Below are 11,598 nucleotides of genomic sequence, written 5' to 3'. Positions count from 1 at the left end.
TGAGCAGAACCATTGTTTAGCTGAGTATCCAGATCAGGTACCTACTGATCGAGCTCGCTATCAGAGGTTAGTTTGGCGCTTGATTTATTTAGCTCATACTAGACAAGATGTTGCATATGCAGTGGGTGTGGTGAGTCAGTTCATGCATAATCCGAGTGAGAGTCACATGGATGCTGTTATGCGGATTTTGAAATACTTAAAGTCAGCTCCAGAAAGGGGAGTACTGTTTTCTAAACACAACAATATTCTTGAGGTTTGTGGCTTCACAGATGCAGATTGGGCTGAAAATATTACAGACAGGAGATCCACATCTGGTTACTTTACCTTTGTGGGAGGTAATTTGGTTACATGGAAGAGTAAGAAACAAAAAGTTGTGGCACGTTCTACTGCTGAGGCTGAGTATAGAGGTATGGCTCACGGAGTGTGTGAATTGCTGTGGCTGAGAAATCTGTTACGTGACCTGGGTCTCAAACTCAAAAGTACCATGCAGTTGTATTGTGACAAAAAGGCAGCTATTGACATATCACAGAATCCAGTACAACATGATCGTACTAAGCATGTGGAGGTTGATTGTCACTTTATAAAGGAGAAGCTAGATGCTAAAATTATTAGTTTTCCTTTTGTCCCAACTGAAGAGCAACTTGCAGATATACTTACCAAATGAGTTTCTAGGAAGGCGTTTTATGACTCACTAAACAAGTTGGGCATGGTTGATGTATATGTGCCAACTTGAGGGGGAGTGTTAGCGTGAGTCATAGTTCCCTAGCCATTAGGAATAGACTACAAGGGAATACATTGTTGTAACTACTTACCTTGTATATGTAGTGTAGTACAGTAGTACACAGTAGTTGTAGTACGATTGTAATCTGTTTATATACACCACAGAATGGGTGTAATAAGATATAAGAAAATTCATTCTCCATAGCTTGTCTTATTTGACTCGTCTGCCGAAGAATCAGTCGAGGAATTAACTAAACTCCACTGATATGTTGGTCACTTCAGTCCATCCATTGCATTTATGAACACAAGCCTGATCCTATGTCATGAATTTGGAGAAGTGACACCTCATATTACGTGTTAGAGAGAGAGAGATACGTTTCCAAGATCAAAACCAAGGCCGAGTCTTTTCCAATAAACTCGGAATAAGTAATACTAGGAAAAACAATCCCAGTAGATAGCTAGCAGAACACCCACATTCTTCTCCCTATTGAACATCAATTCATTCGCAATCAACCAGGGAAAAGAACTAGTCAACTCTCAATTCTCAAAAGAAACCTAACAAACCCTCTCCCTCTCATACTACATGGTAGCTGATAAAAGCCAACAAAGACCTCGCAACAATGCATTGATTCCCCAACAACAATGGTTTTGCATTAACACAACCATTTCTCATTTTAGACTTTTAGTAACAAATGATGGGGTTGTCTATGGTACTTGGATGTTTATCATACACTCATTTACATCTAATTGAACCAAAATTACAATTTAGTTGAACCAAATTTATAACATTGACAACAAAGTTATCACATTTGTTTTACACATTTACATATAATTGAACCAAGTTACCACATCGACAACAATTTGTTCATAAACTTGTAAAAATATCGTAGGTGGAGTAATTACCTCTAATAGAACTAAAATTACTCAAAAAATAACTCTATTTACCACAATGACAACAAAATTGTTGTCAAATCTGTAAATGAGTGTATCACATACATGCAGGTACTGTAGAATTTCCCATAAATGATATGGTCATTACTTAGTCTTGTATACTGTATCCATAAAAGTAGAAGCCAGAAACTGGCGCTTGAATTATAAATTATGAAATAGTGATTAATCTATGATTTTCCTGGCAAAAACTCTCTTCTCAGACAATGAAAAAGCTAAAACACATTTTGAGCCCCAAGATAGTACTTAATTACAGACTAAGTTTTATATAAACTTCCACGATATCCCAACAAAGCCACATGATGCCATCCCATGCATGTGCCTAACCAGTAACCAGAAAGTAGCTATTGAACGAATCTTGATAACAAAATAAAATAAATAAATAAATGTTTAAGGATATGAGATTCGAGAGGGATTGATGAGAGAATTGTGTGTTCTATTATTGATAATAGGAGCCATATCTATAGGGATTACAAAATACATATTCTTATGATACAAGGAAACCTATTCCGATTAGAACTAGGAATTCTAGAACATTCTTTCCTAGTACAACCATATAACTAAACCTATTTTGACAAGGCACACCAAAAGTCAACTTTCTTCAACACTCCCCCTTGTGCCGCTCAAACTTGGTAATGACCCTTCAAATGTTGCCTCGTTAAAAGCCTTGCTCGAGCGAAAAACCATGTGGGACAAAAACAACTTCGAGGAGGAGAAAAAGAGTACAACACATCCTTCACTCTTTGAGATTAAACATGTAGACATCATATCTCCTCCTGATGTCGACAATACTCCCCCTGATTATTTCAATTTTGGGAGTTCGGATAATTTTCGTAATCCGATACTTGCAACATGTTTCTTGAAGGTGGATTTAGGTAACGATTGAGTGAATAAGTCCACTACATTATCCTCTGATCGGATTTGATTCACTTCAATCTTTAGAAGTGCTTGTTGTTGCTGATTATAGAAGAACTTAGGCGATATATGCTTGGTGTTGTCGCCCTTGATGAAACCTAACTTCAATTGTCCAACACAAGCTGCATTATCCTCATAAATACATGTAGGTTCATCTGTGGTAGACTTCAAACCACAAGTTCCTCGAATATGTCTAATTATAGACCTTAGCCATATGCATTCACTCATGGCTTCATGTAGAGCAATAATCTCTGCATGATTTGAGGAAGTAGCAACAAGGGTCTGTTTTGTAGACGTTCAAGATATTGCAGTGCCTCCCATGGTAAAGACATAACCTGTTTGGGAGCGACCTTTGTGAGGGTCAGAGAGATACCCTACATCAGCAAAACCCATCAAAACATCGCCATCGTTTTGAGGGAGGGGAGGAGGATGTAGACTACCATGGATGGCGGTGGCGGCGGCAACTTGGCCTGCCATGTTGCTTTGGACGACAAAGTCATGCCTTCTGGGGTCCGATCCCAAATGTCCGTCATTCCTTTTCTCTCTGTAGGGATAAACCAGGCCCATATCAATCGTACCCTTTAAGTAACGAAAGATTGTCTTTACACCAGTCCAATGGCGGCGTGTTGGCCCAGAGCTATGTCTAGCTAACAAGTTCATAGCGAATGAGATGTCCGGTCTTGTGCATTGAGCTAAGTACAATAATGCACCTATTGCACTTAAATAGGGCACTTCGGCCTCTAATGGATCTTTGTCCTCATCCTTTGGACGAAATGGATCCTTTCTAGGCTCAAGACTACGGCCAATCAGAGTACTCACAGGCTTTATTTTATCTTCATTAAAGCGCCTTAATATTTTCTGAGTATATGTTGATTGATGGATCAAAATTCCATCACGTACTGCGGTGCTCGAGTTCTAATCCGCGGCAAAACAGTGTTTTTCCGGCCAAGATCTTTCATCTCAAATTTGAATTTCAAGTATTTAGCAGTTTCCTCAACTCATCTAGAGTTCCAATTAGGTTCATGTCATCAACATAAACTACTACAATTGCAAATCCGGAACTTGTTCTTTTAATGAACACGCATAGGCATATTTCATTATTTATATATCCCTTCCCAATCAAGTAGTCACTTAGACGGTTATACGACATCCGTCTGGATTGTTTCAGTCCATATAGTGAACGTTTTAACCTTCTAGAAAATGCGCTCCATGCTTTAGAGCCACTTGATTTGGGTAATTGAAGTCCATCTGGGACTTTCATATATATATATATATATATATATATATATATATATATATATATATGTAACGCCCCAAACTGCACCTCATCAGCTTGAACACGTCATAGTGCCGCGTGTCTCTAAGACATAAACTGAATGTTCAGTTTACATCCTAAAAACCTGCAAGGCATTTTAGTTAAATCGCTTTTCGTAAATCGCGTAGCGGAAACGTTGAAATACTTTTTGAGGTGAAAACTTTTTAGAATCATTTATCAAACTTATTCGTTTAAGTGCTTCTAGATCACCACTAGGGTAAATAAGAGTTGGTACACTCCGATACAAGACGAAATAAAGAATAACAAGTTCCAAATTAACGACTCTCAAGTGATAGAGTTCAAGACTAGACACGGAACCTGAATTCAGTTACTACTATTCACCGAAACTATCTCCGCGCACCCTGCTCCGTCCGTCAATCCCGTCACCAGTGCACAGTACCTGCATCCACACTGTTGTAGGGGTGAGCTTTCGTCCTCGTTGGTCATTGGGAAATCATCTCGACTAGGTTTGAAAACAATGTAATATTGTTTTGTGGCCACAGTATAAAAACATACTCAAAACCATGTCATTTAAAGAACGACAAACTTTAAAATATTTTTCAACTTGAAAACCGATGCATGATACTTAAATAAATACGGCACCAAATCCAAGTATTACCTGATGGCCGGTCCCATAGACCCACTACACGACCTTACCTCAAATCAATTTATAACCGGGTAAGCGTAGCGAGAGCGTCCGCTACCTAGCTACACACACGGATCGGGTCGTCATTGCGATCGCGCACCGTCCGACCGGTGTAGCTAACCCTCCGGAGGTTTTGGGGATCGAACCCAAGGAAGTCAGAGCCACCCTTCGCTCTCAAGCCATCACATCTCTCACGATTTGGTTAGTATGCATTGCATTTTAACATAACCAAACCACATAAACTTAACATGCATCATTTAATAAAAATCGTAATATAATAAACCCACTAATCGAGGAGAGTCCCGAATCCCCTATATGGATTCCCGATGCTTTTCTTCACGTACTCCGAGAGTCACGAACCTTCCGTTCCTCAGGTAACTGGAGTCCTAGATTCCGACACAATGCTTGTCAATAAACTGTCGAACTAATATATAAAGTTTCGACAATTAACTAACTGCCCGATCAACTTTTCCTTGTTTGACCAAGATTGACCAAGGTTTGACCAATCACTACACATTCGATAATTATCCCAATTACCGAATGGTTACCATTTATCGTTCCATATCAGGACATTTCTCAAATTGACACAATTTTCTTTTCAATTAGGAGCACCCGTGAAAATACTAAGGGCACCCAACAACCTTCTACTATGCATTTTACAATTATTACCCAAGAATGAAACTTGGCTTTCTCACAACACGATTTACAGTGAGCATCAAAATGAACAACTGGAATTTCACATTGTCATGATCCTCCAAATTTCCAAACATAACCCAATTGACCCATAATTCCTTTCTTTTTCAATACAAAGACAATTTGATAGAATCAAACATATAACCAGGGAGATCAAATCCCAGCAACCATATAACCAGTTCTAACTTCAGCAACCTCCAAAAACAAGAATCAAACTCTTAACCGAAATCCACCCAAACTTTTGACAAGAATCTCGAAAAGGACAGTACCATTCCAAGAACTTGGATTACCTTTGACAATCAATTGACAGAACCGGATCATAATCCAACTTCATCAGTTCGATCTGCTCGGTGACCCAAGCTTCGTCCAAGTGTCAAGTCGGGCTCCAGGACGTCGCAGATGAACCCAGGAAACCGGAAAAGCCACCGTCGTCAGTAGCTCCATCGAGCCCGATAACACCCAAAACCAAATCGTTCAAAACTTAATCGATTTCAAAAACAAACCATAGCACAACGTAGAGATCGACGCAAGGAGGGATTTTCCTTCCTCATGCAGATCATTTAGTCGCCAGAATTCGTCGAAGAACAGCCTGAAAACACGAAGCTTCCCGGCTTCGATTCTCGTCCCAGAGTTTCCGGCTGGACAATCTAACCCTAGAGAGCCGTCGGCGACGAGGAGAGGAAGCGATAGGCACCGGTGCGCCGTCGTGAGGTGGCCGGACGGAGGAGTTTCCGTCGGATCTCCTTTGCGGGGTACTGGGTCGAGAATCCGGGTCGAAGAGCCCAGAGACTTCTTGATCAATCTGGGGCATTTGATCTGATCCAGCTCTATTTATAGCCTCCCTCAATTTGAATTTTAGCGGCTGAGATGAAGCGGTGATAAAATTCGACGATCCAGATTGCACTGCAATAATTTATGTTTATTTAAAATGAATTTCCAAACTTCGGAAATTCATAATAAATAGTTCCGGTGTCGGAAAAATTCCCCTAAAATTTTCACAGACTCGTAACGTCACGTACTTTATTATAGACTCTAAACTTTGAAGATTCCACCTTGTGAAAAATTCCAATAATTATTCCCGAGGACCTTAATAATTACCGAAATCGTCAAAATTATTCCAAACGATCTCACCTTATCTCGATAAATTTTTCCGGGGCTCACAATATATATATATATATATATATATATATATATATATATATATATATATATATATATATATATATCTCTGAATCTAGATCCCCATAGAGATATGCTGTAACCACATCCATAAGCTGCATGTCAAGTTTTTTTGAAACTACCAAATTGATAAGGTAGCGGAACGTTATAACGTCCATTACGGGAGAATATGTCTCCTCGTAGTCGATTCCAGGGCGTTGTAAGAAATCTTGTGCCACAAGGCGGGCTTTGTATCTAACAACCTCATTTTTCTCATTACGCTTTCTAACAAAGACCCATTTATGGCCTAAAGGCTTTATATTTGAGTGTGTCAGCGTTATAGGCCTAAATACCTGTCTCTTTGCTAGTGAATCTAATTCAGCACGGATCGCATCTTTCTATTTAGGCTAATCCGCTCTTTGTTGACATTCTTCAACGGTGCGAAGTTCGATATCATCATGTTCTATGATTGCTTTTGCAACCGAATATGCAAAGGCATCATCTAGGATAATAGAATCCATATTCATCGTCTCATGTACACTAGTGTAATTCATGGAGATCTCTTTATTCTCTGGAGTTGATTCTAACATTGGAGCATCCCCCAATGATGTCTCTTGGACATAACCATAATCCGAAATATCTTCATGAGACGGATTATCTATATCGATGATTAATGGATCATTTTGTGCCGAACTCGCTTTCTTTCTTGGACGAGAATCCATTGAACTTTTGGGCCTCCCGCGCTTCCTAGCAGGAGCCGTGGGCCTAGCCACATCGTCACCATTGGAGGGGATGTTGGCGCCATGATCAGTCTCTCTTGAGGTGGTGTCATGTCCTCTAATTCTAGGGACATCAATCTTTGCAGGCACGTTTGCAGCAGGTATGTGTGATCTCGTCACTTTAGCGACATCAGTGAATGCATCAGATATCAAATCTGCTACGTTCTGAAGATCGAGTATTCTCCTCACTTCAATGTCGGACTGTGCGGTTCGGGGATCAAGATGAGACAAAGTGGGGACAGACCACTACAATTCCTGTTGTTCTTGTTGAACATTCTTGTTCTTATCTCCCCCTTACGACGGGAAGACTGTCTCATCAAAGTGATAATCCGCAAATCTAGCTGTAAAGAGATTGCCTGTCAAGGGTTCTAAGAAGCGGATAGTAGTTGGAGAATCATATCCAACATAGATGCCTAATCGTCGTTGAGGACCCATTTTGGTGGGTTGTGGCGGCGCAATTGGCACATAAAATGCACACCCAAATATGCGTAAGTGTGAGACATCAAGCTCTACCCAGTAACTATGTGGGACACAAAAAATGGCTGAGTGGCAATGGGTCTCAGACGAATAAGCACAGCTCCATGCAATATTGCATAGCCCCAAGCAGAAATAGGGAGATTGGTGCTCATTACCAATACTCTAGCAACCATTTATATATGTTTAATGGCAGCTTCTGCGAGACCATTTTGGGTGTGAACATGAGAAACTGGATGTTCAACTTCAATCCCAATGGACATACAATAATCATCAAAAGTTTTTGATGTAAACTCTCTAGCATTGTCAAGTCTTATGGACTTAATAAGATGATCAGGGTGGTGAGCCCTTAACTTAATAATTTGTGCTAGGAGTTTAGCAAATGCAATGTTCCTTGTGGACAAAAGCATGACATGTGACCAGCGTGTCGATGCATCAACCAACCCCATATAATATCTAAATGGTCCGCAAGGTGGTTGAATAGGTCCACAAATATCGCCTTGGATTCTTTGCAAGAATGGAATGTTTTCTTTTGTGTCCTTTGCCTAGGATGGTCTCGATCCTAATTTTGCTAAAGAGTAGACTTTGCAGAACAGAATATGGGCTTTAGAAGCAACCAATGAGGATTTTCGTTGAGCCATGAAGTCACAATTGACTCTAGAAGTAACAAGAGGAGTCGAATTAGGGTTCATGGCGTCAATGCCATGTAGTGGCCGTAGGGGGTACATAGGCGGCTTGACCATGTGTGGCCGGTCTTGCACAGTCATTGCTCCGTGAGGTGCAGGTGCAGCTCCTTGAACCAACTTTTGGTTCTTACTTCTCTTCGTTCTGAAGAATGGATGTCCGTGTGAAGTCTTTAGTATACGGATCATCATATCACTACATGAGTGTCCCAAACGGTCATGCCAAAGCTTATATATGTCAGAATCCCATAAATCATCTCTCATAATATGATTGGACTCAATGTTTCGAATAATGGTTGCGTACAATCCACTAGAACGACACATAAGTTTCTCTAATACTCGTTTATGTCCGTAGTCATTAGAAATGATACAAAGCAATTCGTTTCTATTCTCACAATGTGTTTCCACATAAAAACCATTGACTTTTATATCTTTAAAACTCAATAGGGTTCTTCCATCGCTAGGAGCATATAGAGCTTTGGTGACATTAATAATTGTGCCATTTGGCAATAGAAATTGGGTTGGTACTCTACCATGAATCAATTTTGATGATCCAGCTATTGTAGTCACAGAAGATCTAGTAGGCCTCATCCAAAGGAATGATTGCATATTTCGAAGTATTGTTTGCGTAGTAACACTATCCACGAGGCATTCTAGCTCTCCGGGAAACATACTGAAAAATAATAAAGTTCAAAATCAATATATATGTCGAAGACATTCAATAAAAATAAATCGATACTTTATTAATGAAAATAGCCAATAATTACATCAAAGTTTCTTGACCAAAATCTAATCCAAAATAATAAAACTCAAACTTAGACAAATTGTAGTCACTCAATCCTTTCGGTAACTCCAATTTGGTTGTGACCAGGTAAGATAATGAGAGATTTTGGTGGAGCTATGCTCTCTTGTAAACCATTCTCTCAGATCAAACCTTTCTTAGACATCACAATTAATTGGATGAGCCTAGTGAGAAAGAGTTAATACAAAATGTCATTTATTGATTATGGCATAATTGCCATTACATAATTCTTGGAAAATAAAAGGACTATTCTAATCAAAATCTGCGGCATCCTTGTGCACTTCTTCTCCAGATTTGAAGTCCGCTATGGTGAGGTTGACATCAGTGTCATCACCATCTTCTTCTTCTGCGGCAAGGTATGCCTCTTGCTCCCTTGCTTCTCTATATGCTTTATAATGTGCAACTAACTTGTTGCTTGCGTCACATTGCTTGAACCAATGCTCACTTGATCCACATCGATGACACATGTCATTGTGGTTGCCTCCCTTTAATTGAGGTGCATGTTGTGCATGTTGAGGACGTCCGCTAGGGGGGTTGACGCCACCACCACGGCCCATGGTGTCTTTACCATGGCCGGAGGCACCACGGCCTCCTCTCCCAAGTGTGGCGTTGTTGCCACATGATCCCACTCCAGTTTGTCAGTTACCTTCCTTCTTAGGGCGTTCATATGGTCCTACGTGTCCATCTTGTCCCTTTTTCCTAGGGTTTCGCTCCTTGCGCTCTCCTTTGGGTGCATTGTAATTCACCTCGTGAACGCTCTTAGTTCCAATGGGCCTTGAATTATAATTCTTTACGAGGATGTTATCATGTTTCTCAACTACAGACATGACATTAATTAGCTGATAAAACCTCGTGATCGATCCGTCCAGCATTGACTTCACCTCTATATTGCTTTAATACTAGAAGTGCTGAGATGTGGAAGGTGGAGAGAGTCTTCTCAATTAGCTCTTGGTTTGTGATGTCTTGTCCACAAAACCTCAACACGGATTTGAGGCGTAGAGCTTCTGAATTGTATTCAGAGACGGTCTTGAAGTCGACAAAGCGCAGATTGTTCCATTGAACCTTCAAGTCTGGGAGGAGGGAATCTTGGATGTTACCAAAGCGCTCTTCTAGCGCCACCCATAGTTCTCTTGCATCCTTGATCGCCATGTACTCCATTCTGAGTGATTTATCCATGTGGCGTCGCATGAGGATGAGGGCTTGGGCATGCTTTGTAGTCGTACGTTTGAAAACAAGTTCTGGATTTAGTGCCCTGATTATGGGTAATATCCCTTTTGAAGCGAGATGGTTTTCAACGTCGGTTACCCATCTATCCCTATCTTGAAATCAATCTTGACTTCGCTTAAGAATTTTACATTCTTTAAAGAATAGCTCACCAGAAAATCATAACAAATGTCCAACTCTTCAAGATTTGGAACATTAGCATCAATAAAAGTTCTGCAAATGCAATTTACATCATGAGAGCCCAGTTGGTCAAGTTGGAGACTCATTTGCAGCCATTTTACTTTAGGTGCATAAATATTAGGATTGAAATCATTGCCAAAATATACTCCAATATCTCGATCTATGATCAAATCTTCAAGTGCAACGCAACCAAAAATCAGCTTCTCTATTGAGTTAGAATTAGGATGGTGAAGAGTAACGTGGAGGAACTTGAGACACGGGAACCATTTGAGGTAGGTGCATTATTTGCACCTACTTTTACACTTAATTAATACAACCGGAACAAGCTAATTGCCTTACACATATAGGGTACGGCTTTTGTGTTGGTATTTAAGCTTTTAAGCTAACACCAACTATAATGGGTGATAGGTTTACAAACAAATCACACCACACTCTCACTGACACTAAAAGAAATGAAACAAGAATAACAAAGTAAAGTATGAGAGAAATTGGAAGACAAGCTTCTTATTGATGAACTCTTCAATGAGTTAATTGGATGATTACACAACGTACTACCTCTTCACTTATATAGGGACTTCTAGACATAGCAAACAAAGCTTTTAATGCATTGTCTATGATACACATTGACTTACTACACCATGCATATGAGAAAGCACAAAAATATGCAGTGAAACTTATTCAAACTAAATTGCCTAGCTATATGTATAGCCTGCAATAGCTAAAAGGTAAAAGAAGAAAAACGTGATTGCCATTTAGATGACCTCCAATCCAACAGTGGCATTATTGATTTGATTTGCAATTTCAGCATTTTGTTCCCTCGAATTACTACTGTGTATTATAAAACATTAGTGGTTGTACATCAGATGAAGAACCTGCAGTACCACCATCTGTAAAAGGACTGGGTGATGTCGAAACAACATCGCAATAAGTCTCGGTGGTTATTTCATGAGTTCCGACATCTCCTTCCTCTACCAAATTTTGTTGAACATGATCAACATCTTTGACTGCCAATCGAACTCCCTCCAATTCCGCCGCTACTTCTTTCATAGTAGGACGTTTCC

This window comes from Rosa rugosa, chromosome 6 (assembly GCF_958449725.1).
Source record: "Rosa rugosa chromosome 6, drRosRugo1.1, whole genome shotgun sequence".
Lineage (NCBI taxonomy): Eukaryota > Viridiplantae > Streptophyta > Magnoliopsida > Rosales > Rosaceae > Rosa > Rosa rugosa.
Note: the sequence above shows the minus strand (reverse complement) of the source record.